General features: G+C 39.6%; 2 pseudogenes; both read left to right on the forward strand.

Moving 5' to 3' along the window:
• The first annotated feature begins 359 nt into the window (after positions 1-359).
• LOC118605627 lies at positions 360-478 on the forward strand (annotated as a pseudogene).
• Positions 479-5,067: 4,589 nt separating this feature from the next.
• On the forward strand, positions 5,068-5,268 carry LOC118605833 (annotated as a pseudogene).
• The last annotated feature ends 8,962 nt before the right edge of the window (positions 5,269-14,230 follow it).

Below are 14,230 nucleotides of genomic sequence, written 5' to 3' on the forward strand. Positions count from 1 at the left end.
GTAGAGAAACAAGAGAAAGGTGGGATCACTCCATGTCAGAAAGAAATGCTCTATAACAGAATCTCCATGTGGCTGAGGGCTAGTTTTAGTCAATTGTTTATTTCCAGTTTCTAGCACGTCACTAAGTGTTTGTTATGGGTTCACATAGTAATTACCCCCAGTACCTACTTGAGCCCAACCCTACCTACCACTTTTCATCACTTTTCTATCAGGGTCATTAAGTTTTTTTTGTTTGTTTGTTTTTAATTCAAGCAACTAACTTTTATTGAGGGCATACTGTTGGTAATGTTTGAAATCAAAATCTCAAGTTTGTGTCTACTGCTCTATTAGCCAGGTTTAGTTCTTAAGAAATTCATTCAGTCTACAGCCATGCTACCCTAAACAAGCCCTATCCTATCTGATCTCTGAACCTAAGCAAGGTTGGGCCTAGTTAGTACTTGGATGGGAGACCACCTAGGAAGACCAGGTGTTGTAGGCATAAAAAATAAAAAATAAGGGATTGTAAGCTAAAAAGGTCCTTGCAATCTGTGAGGTCAACAAAAGGTTGCCTCACTTAAAAATAAATAAAAAAGAAAGAAATTCATCCATCAGTCAAATCCACACAATATCACTGTTAGTTTTCTACCTCGAATCTCTTTGTCTGGTCTGGCAGTTCCAGCCTCAAAGACCCTCAATACCATGAGCTTAAGGCTGGAGAGGCCAGGCAGGGCTGCCTGCTCCACTCTTCCTTTCCCTGAGCCCTCTCTGAGCCCACTTGCCTCTCCTTATTACTGCACTGAAGCTAAGAGGAAACACATGGATTTCTACCTCCTTACACTGATATCCACTATGCTCTATCCCTTATGCAATTCTGTGTGAAGTCTGATGACCTCTCTACGATTCCAACAGTTTCCTCATGATCTCTTTGACTCCAAGTCCCAGATTTCTAAGAATTCTTGACCTCGCTTGTATTTATTTTTTATGGTAGTCTATTCTCTTTTTTTCTGCCCCATTCCATGATTTGTCATCAACTCTAACCTCAAGTCAATCCACAAGGCTTTTCCCAAAGGTTTGGGGTGATGGAGAGGATTTATATCAGCATACTTCTAGGTGTTCTCCTCCTAAATATTACTTATTTTTAGTTTTTTAGGTCAGGCAAGGCTCTCCCTTATGGCACAACTTAAAAATCAATAACTTGTTTAATTGTACAGATAATTTTAGAGTTCCCTTCCCTTTCTAGTTCTGGGCCTCTGTCTGTCAATCTCATCCTTATTGGACAAATCTAATGTTCATACCACCCTCCACCATTTTAGTGGTGTTTTATGGGAGTGATGGAGGGTGGGAATGGGTACAAGAATAAGGGAATGTCTTGTTAGTAAAGAATTTTTAAAAAATAATAAAGCCAACTAAAAGTTAGTCTGATTTTTATTACACCAGCAATTCTAAATGATGTCAGTAGTAAAATACTCCTCCCTACTGAGCCTGGTCCATGGTTACCCTTGCCAACCTCCCCTCCCCACCCCCACCAAATAGGCTCTGCTCCATTTAGGAACCCCAAATGAGCAGGAACCTTGAAATGTCTATCTTTCTCATTATTTCTGCCAGGGAGTTTCTTTTTCCAAGCTTTGAGAATTTCCTCCTTCCTGGCATTCTTTCACTCCTTGGCTTCCATGTTACCACTCTTACTTGTTTTTTCTCCATTAGCCTCTACTCGTACTTCCTTTGCCTCCTTCCGAAATTATCCCTCCCCTTCCCTGAACTAGGCAGGAGGCAGGCACAGTTAGTTTATTCTAAAAAGCTAGTTACATAAACAACTCTTGCCTAAACTTTGCCATGCAAATGCAGCTGGTGGAAAAATAGAAAAGCATCATGTTCCAGAGAGGGTTTCTAGTCCTAGAAAGAGTAATGTCTTAAATGAGGCAAGCGAGGCAAAGAGTGAGGGGTGGGCAAGGCTGGTCATAGTGATATGAGTGAAGCTGGTGCTCTTGAGGTCTGTTGTGGAAATGTCCCACACTATTGGAAGGGCTAGCAGGCTACGGGAGGGAAATAACCCACTTCTTTGGGCACTCCACTAGGGAAAGAAGAATAACATCACAAGAAAAGATAAAAATTAAAGAAAATGAGGGTATTTTACGTAGGTATTAGGAGACCACTTGAAAACTTTGGGGATGAGGAGTCCTTATGAAAGTATAAGATCCAGAAACCATGAAAGAAAAGATTGCTATAAAATAAGGTCTCACTTAACATCTTACGTAGGTTCTGGAACTCTACTGAAACTATGTCTAATAGAACCAGTTTTATCACAGGCTAATGATGTAAATAAGAATTAAGTTCATACTTTATCTCATCAATATTATAATGAATGAACATTGAACAAAATGATGTTATTTGAGGAACTACTATTTTTTAAAATGTATGACAAAAAGTTATCATAAAGAAAATCAGATCAAAACAAAAACAGAGTGGACAAAATACTTTTAACACACATAACAGACAAATAGGGTAGTATATCTCATATGTGAAGAAAGCTTACGAACTTCTTAAAAACAGACTAAGGAGAAAATGGGCAAAGGCTGTGAACATGCAACTGATACAAGAGGAAATGCAAATAACTAATAAACTACAAAAAGAAACTCAATCTCACCCATGGAAACTGAAATATTTTCACACCTGAGAATGGCAACATTTTAAAAATTTTTAATTAAAAAAATTGTAAAGAATTAACAAACAGAACCAGCAAAGAGGAAGGAAACGTTGGTGGGTGAATTGCTATAATACTATGAAAGATATTCTGACAATTTCCAATAAACTTACAAATCCATATACCTGTTGGCCTAGAAATCTCATTTTAAGGATTTATTCAATAGATACAAAACAGGCAGTAGTTAGATTCAAACCCATCATTGGTTTTTGCGGCAAAAAAAAAAAAAGGTAAACTTTTCAAAGGAAAAAAATTTTTTTCACTTATATTTTCCCAGGAGATGACCAAACTGAATATCATATTTCATCCTAACTGGTTGATAAAAAACCATGAACTTAAGTGACCCTGGGAAGACAGATCCTAACAGACCTATTGGAAGACATTTCCTGACCAGTGAACAATGAAACAGACATATTCGACCCTTAATTAGCATAACCACTCAGAAAGTTCCTAACTGTTCCCCATCTGTAAATTTCTTAGTAAATTTTTTTCTTTGGTGTATACTCCTTGCCTGGAAATTTAATGAACTTTCTATTTTCAAGTGGTTGGGAGGTTTTTATTTTATTCTTTCATAGAATAAATGACACAGATGAGTGATGGTTTGGACATATCGAGTTCCAGGGCTCATAGGACGAATCCTGTGAAGAGTCTAGACAGCAGTTGCAGGCCTGTATCTGAAGCCGGGCTGAGGTTTCTGGGATGAAGAAATAGATCAAGAGGCCATCAGCAAAGAGGTGCTCAGTGGGGCCACCGATAAGAGTAGGATTCTAGCTAAGTGAAATTTGTTGCTGGAACAAATAAGGCTTCAGTGGAAGCCCTGGGGAATTCTCTAAAAGATACTGAAGCTGAAAGTTTAAAAAGATGTATGATCCTTTGTCTATGTTCATTCTTTACTTGTAGTTAGCCTCCAGTACCCAGTGCCCAGTGCCTCCCGTTACTTACAGTTTCATTTTCCAGACCTCATTCAGTACACAAGGGAGCCATATGGCCACCTCATGCTAGAATAAGCATAGATGTTCCAGGAGTCTCCCCATTAATTAGCATTACTGTGAGCATTGATAAGAAAACAAGACTTGACTGTGTTTCAAGGAGGTGTCTCAGTCCTTGGATTCATGTAAAAGAAATGTAGCTTTATCTACATTTAACACAATTTTCTATCTGGAGCCCCGCCACCATTAGCATTGCCGCTCTTCCATAAGAAGAGTGGAAATTTAATCCAATATCTTATGGTTCATCCCCACCCCACCTCACAGCTCTCTGCCTCCTCTATGCCATTGTTGAGAATTAACTATCAAATACTCTCAGAAATGTTACTGACTGCTCACTGGCTGCAGGTCCCCAAAGATTTCTCTGAGGCTCTGTCGTCCTTTACTCTCCCCAAGAACTCTACCCAGATAGTACCATGGTTCCTTCCACGCATGGGTCCTTTCCTCAGGACCCCTAAGACTTGGGAATTGCTGGGAGGTTGTGGCCATTCTTTTCTGGAAACTTTTTAACTCTTTAGACTTCAATGCCAGACTTCCTCTCAGACCCACCCCACCCAAGGAAACTCTTAATTATGATTTTAGATTCAAAGGTATTCCCACTATTATGATGTTTACTTCAGAGGCATCTCATTTAATCTCTTTAGCAAGTTTGGGCCAAGGCAGAGACTAGCAGGCTGTATTTTCTGCTATTGCTCTCCTCCCCTGAGACAATTACCTTAAACTGGTCCAAATTCTTGGGTGGAGGTGGTAGGGGAGGAAGTTCAGGAAAAAAAAAGGGGGGGAAATATGCAAAAGGATAAAAATATTAATATCTCAAAATATCATTCTAATACTAGTTTATTTATACTTTCTCGGAAGTGGGCCTTATATCCAGCTCAGATCCTTCCATTGTACCTGAGACTCATCAACTGTCTACTCATCACCTCCACTTGGATATCAAAGAAACAGAATGATACAACGTAATTTTTGCTGTTTTGAGCATCAAAAATCTTCATTGACACTGAATTCCTGACAAAAAGGAGGATCAGAAATAACCTCAGATCTACACACAAGCCATACCTGGTTTACTCCAGCTGCAGTGGCACCAAGTCTCTAATATCTCCTCTCTGTGAGGAGCCCTGTGGTGTGCTGAGGAGCTCAGGGCTGAGATCTGGTTGTCGCTGAATGATGGTGGCTTCCTAGTGGTCGTTGGGTGGTACCCTGCTAATTAGGAACTTTGTGATGTAAACTTTAAGAAATAATACTTAATAGAGTCTAAAGTGCTTTGTTAAATTTGTGGCATGTAATTATAATAAACATATTTTTCTAAAGGACAGAGAGGGTGTGAAGTGGGAGAAATCTCTCCATCAACAAAATAAGAATAGATTTCCCAGTCCCCACAGTGGCAAATGGCAGATGCTGAAAACTACACTTTCGGGAACCATTTCTATAGTATGTTACCAGAGAAATGGTTCTGAATAGTATAGGACATCAGAGACCCTGACGAGCGCAGCGCACACTTCTGGGTGTGAAGTTGGCCAGTGGTGCCACCTGGCGGACGTACTGCTTGCCATTGAAGATTGTTCTTTTCTTCCTCAGGAGGGAGGGGACACAAGCTGAGGGACTCCTTTCTGATGTTATTGCTTACATTTTGTTCTTCATCTTCACGGTTTGTTCCTTTTTCAGCCAAGGAAAGGGTGTAACATCTGGTCGTATCCTTTTATTTCAATTTCCTTATGGCAAGCAACATCAAGGGCGTATTTTGTAATAAAACTCTTGAAAAGCTAAATTAAAGGTTTAACTCTTTCATTACTACTCTTCACCAACAGTTTCCTTTATCAGGCAAAGATTTTCTCTGTTTGTTTTTTTATAAGAGTATATAAAAGTGTTTTATTTTTGGACCTATATCTTCTCACCAAATATCCATGTCAGTACATATGTATGTAATTACTTTTTTTTTTTTTTAAATCTGTTGTATAGTATTTTAAGATAGAAAAAAACATAGTATTTTTAGCCATTGATGTGTCATTCTGTATTTCACCATTAGATATCTTTCGATTTCTTGCTGTTACAAGTAGTGCTGCAATGAACATTTTTTTGTTTCTTGTGCATATGTGTGAGTTTTCCTTGGGAGCAGATAAGATATGGAATTACTGAGTCAAAAAGTATGTTTAAGTTCTAAGATACTGCCAAATTTCCTTTTAATTCAGCACTCAAAGCTTGTACTCTGTCAACAGCGTGTGAAGTAAATATCTTGTATCCATTTATAATCTCTCTCTCTCATAATTTAGAGAGGGGAAATAATTTTATCATTGGTCTAGCTTTAATTCTCTGGATTACTAAGTACATGGAAACTTTTCATATTTAATGGCCATTTGTATTATTTTCTTCTGTTAATACTTATTAATATGTTTTACACAGTTAAATATTGAATTATATGTTTTTTTCTCGTATGTATGAGTTCTTTCTGTATTTCATATGTATGAGTTTTCTGTATATTAGTCCTTGGTTGTACTACTCAGTCTTTAATTTTGTTTATGGTGTCTTGTGTTATTCAGGAGCTATCAATATTGATAAAATCAGGTTTATTGATCTCTCTCATGGCTTTTTTGTTTGTTTGTTTCGAGAGGATTTTAAATACTTTTAAAAATTTATTTTATAACTGGAAGTTTGTACCTTTTGACCCCCTCCTCCAGAGCAATGGCAAAGGATCCAGAGGAGGGGATGAGTATACAAAGTATTTATGAAGTAAAATCCACAGGACCAGGGTGAGTAAGAGGGAGAAGTAAATGAAGATTCCCAAGATTGAAATTTGGGAAGCTGGTGGCTCAGGATTTCATCTGTTAAGATAGAAATACAAGAGCAGATCTGGGTAGGAAGGAAATAATTAATTCATTTTGGAATATGGTGAGTTTGAGGTCCATGTGGGAGATTGTTGGGGGCGTGGTGCCCAGGAGGTCAAGAGTCTCCAGACATATAAGAAATAGGTAAAAGAAAAATCCCGCAGAAGATGCTGAGAGGGAACAGCCAGGTTTGGGAACCACTCACGGCCTGCCTACGCATCCACATGGATAACTAGCATCTGTGGGAAATGTCCCAGTAACACACACAGACCACTGGTCAACCCAGGCCAGCCATGTTTCTGTAGTGAAAGCTGCCTGTGGTTTTAATGATCCACCACGCATCTAGTCTGGGCTGACCCTGACTGTCAGTGTGTGTGCCAGGCTCCTGGCTGTACCAGACACAGCGGGCCCTTCCTGCTGGGGGACATTGAAACCACAAACCCTTCTCACTTAACTCCAACTAGGAGATAAGTTTGCTGAAGATTGTAATTCTTGTCAATGTCATATAAAGTCCTCAACAAACACAGCTTGAAGCTCCCCTAACTTACAGATTGCTATATCTAACTCCTGCAACATGAACCTGGGGCTTCTACTAATCTCATCCTGTTGCTTTGTAGACCTCACATTCTTGTTCATAATCCTTTCTGGGAAGTGCCAGCAATACTGAGCCCAAGGAGGAAGGATTCTCAGAACATCCTCTCAGCTGAAAAAGACTAGCCAGTAGCTGGCTCTCAAGCCATGATTTGCAGATTAGAAATGTGCCCACCTCTGAGTTCCTAAGAAATACTACTCAGTGTTATTCAGGAGGATAATTTCTTTGTTCATTTCTTTCGTTTCTGCTCACATGTTCTTCTGATTGAGGGTTTCCTTTCTGCTGGCTTCAGTCCACTCTAGCTTTCTCCTTTATACGGCCTTTGTTCATTAGCCCCCCCATCTTAAGTGAAGTATATATTGACTCCAAAGACTCGTCTTTTCTTTCCCACTGCAGTTAACTATTCTTTCCCTAACCTCAAATCAGGGTGGAGATCCAGGATTTAAGACACATCTTTGCTGGCCAATCAAAGAGGGCTTTCCAAGTGGGTGGCATTTATACTGAGTGAGTCAGATTAGACAACTTTCAGCACTCACATTTATTTCTAAATTATCTTTGCTCAGTTTTTCAAAATGCAGCTCTCTCCCCACTTGCATCATATTCTCCTGGGGCACCTATTAAAACTGCAAATTCCTGTGCTTCATCCCAGACCATTCAACCTAATCTCTGAGGGTGGGGCTTAGAAATCTCCAGGTTAAACAAACACTCAAATTGATTCTTAAGTACATAAGATTTGAGAACCACTGAGAATTTTGATAATAAACAAACATTGGGTCTTATTTAATTCAGCCTCAAAATATCTGAGTAGTGCAATGCAAGGTATTTGTTTTTCTTTTCTTTTCTTTCTTCTTAACCAGCAAAAAAAAAAAAAAAAAAAAAAAAAAAAGCACTTCTTTGAATGTAATCTCAGCCAGATGCTCGAGAGCAGAGTGGAGCTGCTCTGGAGGGCTTGGGAAGGGGTAAGGATTGGCCTTCAGCAAACTTTCTATCTTTCCTGCCCTGAAAAGCACAGATTTGGAAATTTGATAGACCTCATTTGAATCACTCATTTAGCTATGTGAAAGTGACTTTCAATAAGTTATTAAACTCAGTATTCTTTCCACAAACCAGGAGCAATAATACCTAACACAGGGTTTTTGTGAGCGCAGTCTTGATCGGAAGGCACTCCTTTGGTTGGCTGGTGCTGAGGCCCTAGGAGGAAAGGGTAGGTAGGGAGTAGGTATAATTAATTACAGTTTAGTTAAAGTTCTGCCATTTCAAAGATTTGTTTACTACGAAATTCCTTCCCTACAATCATCAGCCCTCACATCTTTTTCGATAAACTGGTCTAAGGAATATTAGTGCTGTAGGCTGAAACTTGGCTTGTAATTGGCTATTAAATGGTATTTTGTTAATTTGGAACTAGGATACTAAAATCGTCTTTAAAAAATACTAATCAATAGAGTCCAAGAAGCTTTATCTAAGAAGAAGAAAGAAGAAAGAAGAAAGAAGAAAGAAGAAAGAAGAAAGAAGAAGGAAGAAGAAGAAGAAAGAAAGAAGAAAGAAGAAGAAAGAAGGAGGGGTAGGGGGAGGGGGCAGGGGAGGGGGAGGGGAGGGGAGGGGAGAGGAGGAGAGGGGAGGAGGAGGGAGAGAGGAGGGGAGAGGGAGAGGGAGAAGAAGAAACACAACTTGTTTCCAAGGGTTTGCCAGGACAGTGTGTTGCATGGGTGGGGAAAAGCGACATGACTACCCTGTGAGAGATTATTTTTAATGTGCATTACTGGATAGATATTTCTGGACCAGGTACCATGATGATGAGCTGTAATGCTCAGAGCATGTGACTCAACTGGCCTGTGTTGCTACCTGAGTAGTCATTCTCTTTTTCTCTTAGCAAAATGATGGGGAGAGCACAACCTAAGTCATGGTCTTCTCAGATCTCGGTTTATGTATTTTGTTGGTCAATTTGGACATTTTCTTCCTTTTAAAAAAACAGCAAGAGATTTGTTGTGTTTTCTTGTTTACTTTCTACTTAATTCATTTTCTGCTACATTATTAAAATCACAAGTGCATCTTTACTAATAATATCAAGGCATGTAAATCTAGTAGTTTATTCCCAAGAATTAAAAGATCAAACAATTGTTTTTCCTACAGGTTTAATTTTGTCTGGTAATATAGTATCTTGTTTACCTACTTAAAAATCACATAACATCATTGACTTCCATAATAGTGAACACTTGGTTTAAAAATATGTGCCTGAGATTTCCTCAGGTTTGGTTACCTGAGGAAGGGAAGTGTGAGTTCTCATTGCCTACCAGAGTTCCTAACCTAGTAGCAACTCAATGCATATTTAATAAAGGATATATAATGAACACGTGATAGAGCAATATAAAGAGCCCTGAAATATGCTACAGCTTGAGGAGCAGGGAGTGTTCTGAGCTCAGAATTGAATGAGGGCAAAGGGAAACTGCAAATATGCTGATGCTCATGCTGCTTCCTGTGTTATGAGTAATAAAGTCCTTTGTCTCTGATGCAGGAGTCTCATGTATATTGTGCATTACTTCAACCCCCACTCATTCTTCAGTAGCAGCTGGTTCTACTAATCTCTCTAAGTCCAGGGACTTCTCTCTCGCCTGTAAATTTTGGCCTCTACTCTACCCTTTCTTCCCCAGGGAGAATCACAATTTCCTCAAGGTCCTGAAACCCATAAACTCCAGTCTTCCTTGAAGTTAGAATAAGTGGAGGTCAACCCACATTTTTAGAAACAGAAAGGAGGCTTGCTTAAGAGTTGGAATGGGAAAAGGAAGCTCTAAGACTAATTAGCTGTATCTCAAGCAAGTTTCTTTGTAACATCTGTACTCAATGTTTTCAATTCCTCAACTCCCATACCTCTCTGAAAAGTATAAATACATACATATATACACACACTAGCAATGTGGCTTCTTACTAAACAGCACTCACTACAGTGATCATTCAACTCCCTGGAACCACAGCAAAGGCCAGTTGTCAGCTTCATCTGACCTGCCATCTCAGGACCTTTGGCACTTACTGGCCATCCCTCTTCTGTCTCCTTTCTTTTATCAGTCCTCCAGCATGTCCAGGTTTCCTTCACCTCTCTCTGGCTTCTCCTTCTCTGGATCTTTCCTGACTCATTTCGCCTGCATGTCCCGTAGAAGTTGCTGTTTTCCAGGGCTCTGTCGTAGGTCCCCCTTCTTATCTCACACCCCAGCCCCTCCTCGGTGGCCTCCTTATTCCAGTGGCTCCAGTTGCTACTACCCTCACCCAGGCCTCTCTCCTAAGCTCCAATCTCCCCTCAGGCTCTCTAGGGAACTTTTCTGCTTATGTGTGACATATGTACCCCTAGCTCAATGGTTCCAAATCACACTCGACCTGTTCCAACAAATCCGTTCCTCTTGCCATGTTCTCTCTCTCAACAGATGATGCCACTATCCACTGAATTGCCCAGGAATGAATCTAAAGCTTCCCCCATTCCATCAGTTAGTCTGCTGGGTTCACTCTTTGTCCTAAATACCCACTGTCACTTCTCATTTGCCTCCAGGTGCCACCTGAGCTCAGGGCACTGTCATGTCTTGCTGGGATCACTGCCTCGGCCTCTTAAATCAGCTCCCCAAGCTGCGGCTCCAGTCCGTTCTCCACTCTGCAGTGCCAAGGACCTTTCTAAAGTGCAAACCTGATCATGCCATCCTTTTTTTCTGTTCTTTTTCAAATCTCTGAACACTCCTCAATGTCCTCCGGAAGAAAAAATCATTATTATGCCTTCCAAATCCCTTCATGCCCTGGACCTAGCCACCCTCATCATCTTCTCACGTAAAATGCGAATGAATAACACAGGACTGATTTCTGATTCCACACATCTCAGTTTGGTAGCGGAGGCAAATAAAAAATAAATGAACCGCTGAAAGAATATATACCATTTGCTTTAAATGCTATAAAAATAGGTGACAGAAATAATTATGGACTCCGCTGGGAAGGTGGCCAGGGAGTTCTTTTCCCCTATTTCCTAAGATTGAGAACCAGGAGGACAAACAATTTAGGAAAGATTATCAAGATCTGTTTTTGGTAATAAGGATATCTGTGATACATTTTTAAAGTATTCGCTGCTGGTTTTAGATATATTTATATGTTGCCCAAACCAGTAACTCTCAACTTCACAGACAATTTGTTATTTACTATGATGAAGACTCCAGAGCTACCCGTGGAAATATAGCACTTTCATCCATCTATCTTCTAAATGGAGTTTCATATTTATGTGTGTGGGGGAGGCGGGGGATGGGGATGGGATACTCTTTTCTAATTTTTTCTTGACTAATCCTAATCCGTTCTGACTTCCTCAGTTATGCACATTATATCTTCAGGGCTCAGCTCAAGTCTTTCTTTTGGGAAACTTCTCGACTGCCCTAGTCTGGATGAAATGCATTGCAATGTGCTAGGGCAATGTGCTAGAGATAGAGTGTGCAAACCTCCATCTCAGCAATCATCATTCTGTATATAATGCTTTCTTCAGAGTAAATTATGTCCCCATGTCCATCTCTATAAAAGTCTCATAGTAGGTGAACAATATGTATTTGTAACTATGTAAAATGCCTAACACAAATTTTATACTTTTGCACACTTGAATTCAAAATGGTTTTATGACAGGCAACTTCTAAGATGACTTCCAATAATCCCTATGGTCCTTGGTCTCCTCCCTTTGAGTGTGAGCTGGACCTAGTGACTTGTTTCTAATGAATAGCATATAGCAATAATGATGGGATGTAGCTTCTGAGATTAGATAACAAAAGACCATGACTCTGTCTTGTTCACTGTCTCTCCGTCTTTTGCTGGCTCGCTCTGAGGGAAGCAGGGACTCTGTTATGAGCTGCCGTGTGGAAAGAACTATGTGGTAAGAAGCTGATGTCTCTCCAGCCAATAGCTTGCAAGAACCTGCCACTAGCCATGTGAATGAGCCTGGAAGCAAGACTTTCCTCAGTTGGGCCTTGAGATGACTGCAGCCCCAGCTAACATCTTGATTGCAGCCTTAGGACAGTCCCTGAGTAAGAATCAGTTGGCTAAGCCACGCTTGGATTCCTGATCCACAGAACTGTGAAATCATAAACGTTAGTTGTTTTAAGCTGCTAAATTTTGGAGTAATTTATTACACAACAATAGATAACTAATAAAGGTCGTGTGTATATGTGGGAGCGGGCTTATGAGGCAACATCAAGATATTTTACCCAGGAAGGATATATACTGCAAGACCACACATATAAAATTTTTTACTTGGAGAATTTATCATGGCCCTGGGTCTGCCCTTTGGCTTGTAAACCCAAATCCGGATCTGTCAGCTCAGTATGAAATAGATTCACCTTTGGTTCAGACTTGCATCATCCAGACTTATGAGACTCATATGACAACACCTAATGCTAGTTACAAATTTACAATGAGACAAAAAATAATTATGCTAGCCAGCATACAAAAAACATTTATGTCCCCATGACAACCACTTTCTCTCTCTGAAGGTAAAATTCAAATTCAAATAAGAATGAGTGAGTTGTTTGATGGACTCAGAACAAAGGGAGTTTAATACAGGTTTCAAAGGTTTAATGGCAGCAAACTGAGAGGACTACCTCGTACTAGAGATAATTTCTTCAGTGGGACCAGATACCTCCACAACTGTGGGTTACAACTCCATGAGCCTATCTCTGTCCCAAGATGGACTTGTCAATGGGCCTGGAATTTCTCTAATCATTTGGCTAAGCCTCCTTCCTTTTCTTGGTGGTAACTGGCCAACATTTCATATTGTGACCCTGGTTTTCTAGACTATGATGATAACCAGCTCTTCTTTGGAATGAGAGATCCTTTCTGTGGGTGTGTTAATACATAGGCCATGTTATGGTCTCCTCTTGTTGGTCTAGGAGTCATTTTACATCTTCAAAGTAAGTTTAATCCTTATTATATTTATTAAGAACTTCCTAAGAACTTTATTTGCGGCTTATCTTAATTTACTCTATGTGATAACTGAATGAGGAATGTATACTAATGTCCTATACTAAGAAGGAAACTAAAGCAGAGAGAAGATAAACTCAAAATCTCATAGCTAATATGAGTCAGAACTTTGTTTTGCCTTAATTCACCTTGTAAAGTGATTTCCTAACCACCTTTGCTGTCTCCATTGCCTATACACCAATGGTTCTCAAACTTGAACAATTGTCAGATTCGTCTGCAGGATTTGTTAAAGCACAGATTGCTGGGCTCTTCTTCCATGGTTTCTGATTCAGGAGGTTTGGGGTGCAGCCTGAGAAAATACATTTCTAACATGTTCTGAGCTGATACTGATGCTGCTGATCCAGGGACCATATATTTAGGTTAGAAACATCTCTCTTTTGGAATATTCCAATAGCTTCCTGCCTCTTATCAATTTTCTAAGTGCAACTAGAGTGCTCTTTCTAATTTTACTTGGAAATATTTATTGAGTGTCAGGCACTGTGCTAGGCATAGAGGATGCAATAATGAGCAAAATAGGCAAGAATCCTGATATCACAATAATGTGGAGCTGGGTGTTTGCCTAGAACACTTCCTTTCTTGGCTGAACACCAGGTAATGTTGATCATGCTCTCCTTTCTATCACTCTAAAATAGAGAAGTATTATAATTAAAGTTCTATTCCTGTAATCAGCTCACAAAATGATTGAGTTATCCCCGAGCTCTTTGATTCTGTTCTGTGAAGTTGCTTGGTAGAATAATTAAAACTATAGCTTATTTTTTACTCTAAGATAAGTTTAGAGTTAGGTAAGCAGGAATATGAGAGAAAATGAGATAAGAGTTTTCAGGCTTATTCTTCCAGTTTTGTAAAACTTTCAAAACCACTCCTTTATCTTTAGAAAGTTGAGGCGGCAGGGACGGCTTAGAATTGTTCCCTAAGTCCTGCCTTCCTCCTGTGAAGGTCTGTGTTTTGTTTCTCTGCTCCTAACCATAGGACAAGTCCCAGCAAGAGTGACGACCCAACTGTTCTTGGCATAGTTAGTCCAGAAAAATGCTCATCACTGCCACTCACAATAATCTTTGTCTCTCTTCTCTTTTTCTCTTAAGAGTTTGAAATCCGTTTTTTTTTTTTTTTTTTTTTTTTTATGGCAGAAAAAGCCTAAAATTTTGCTAATCTGAAATTTTGGTTGTTT

Source organism: Rousettus aegyptiacus, unplaced genomic scaffold, assembly GCF_014176215.1.
Source record: "Rousettus aegyptiacus isolate mRouAeg1 unplaced genomic scaffold, mRouAeg1.p scaffold_m13_p_7, whole genome shotgun sequence".
Lineage (NCBI taxonomy): Eukaryota > Metazoa > Chordata > Mammalia > Chiroptera > Pteropodidae > Rousettus > Rousettus aegyptiacus.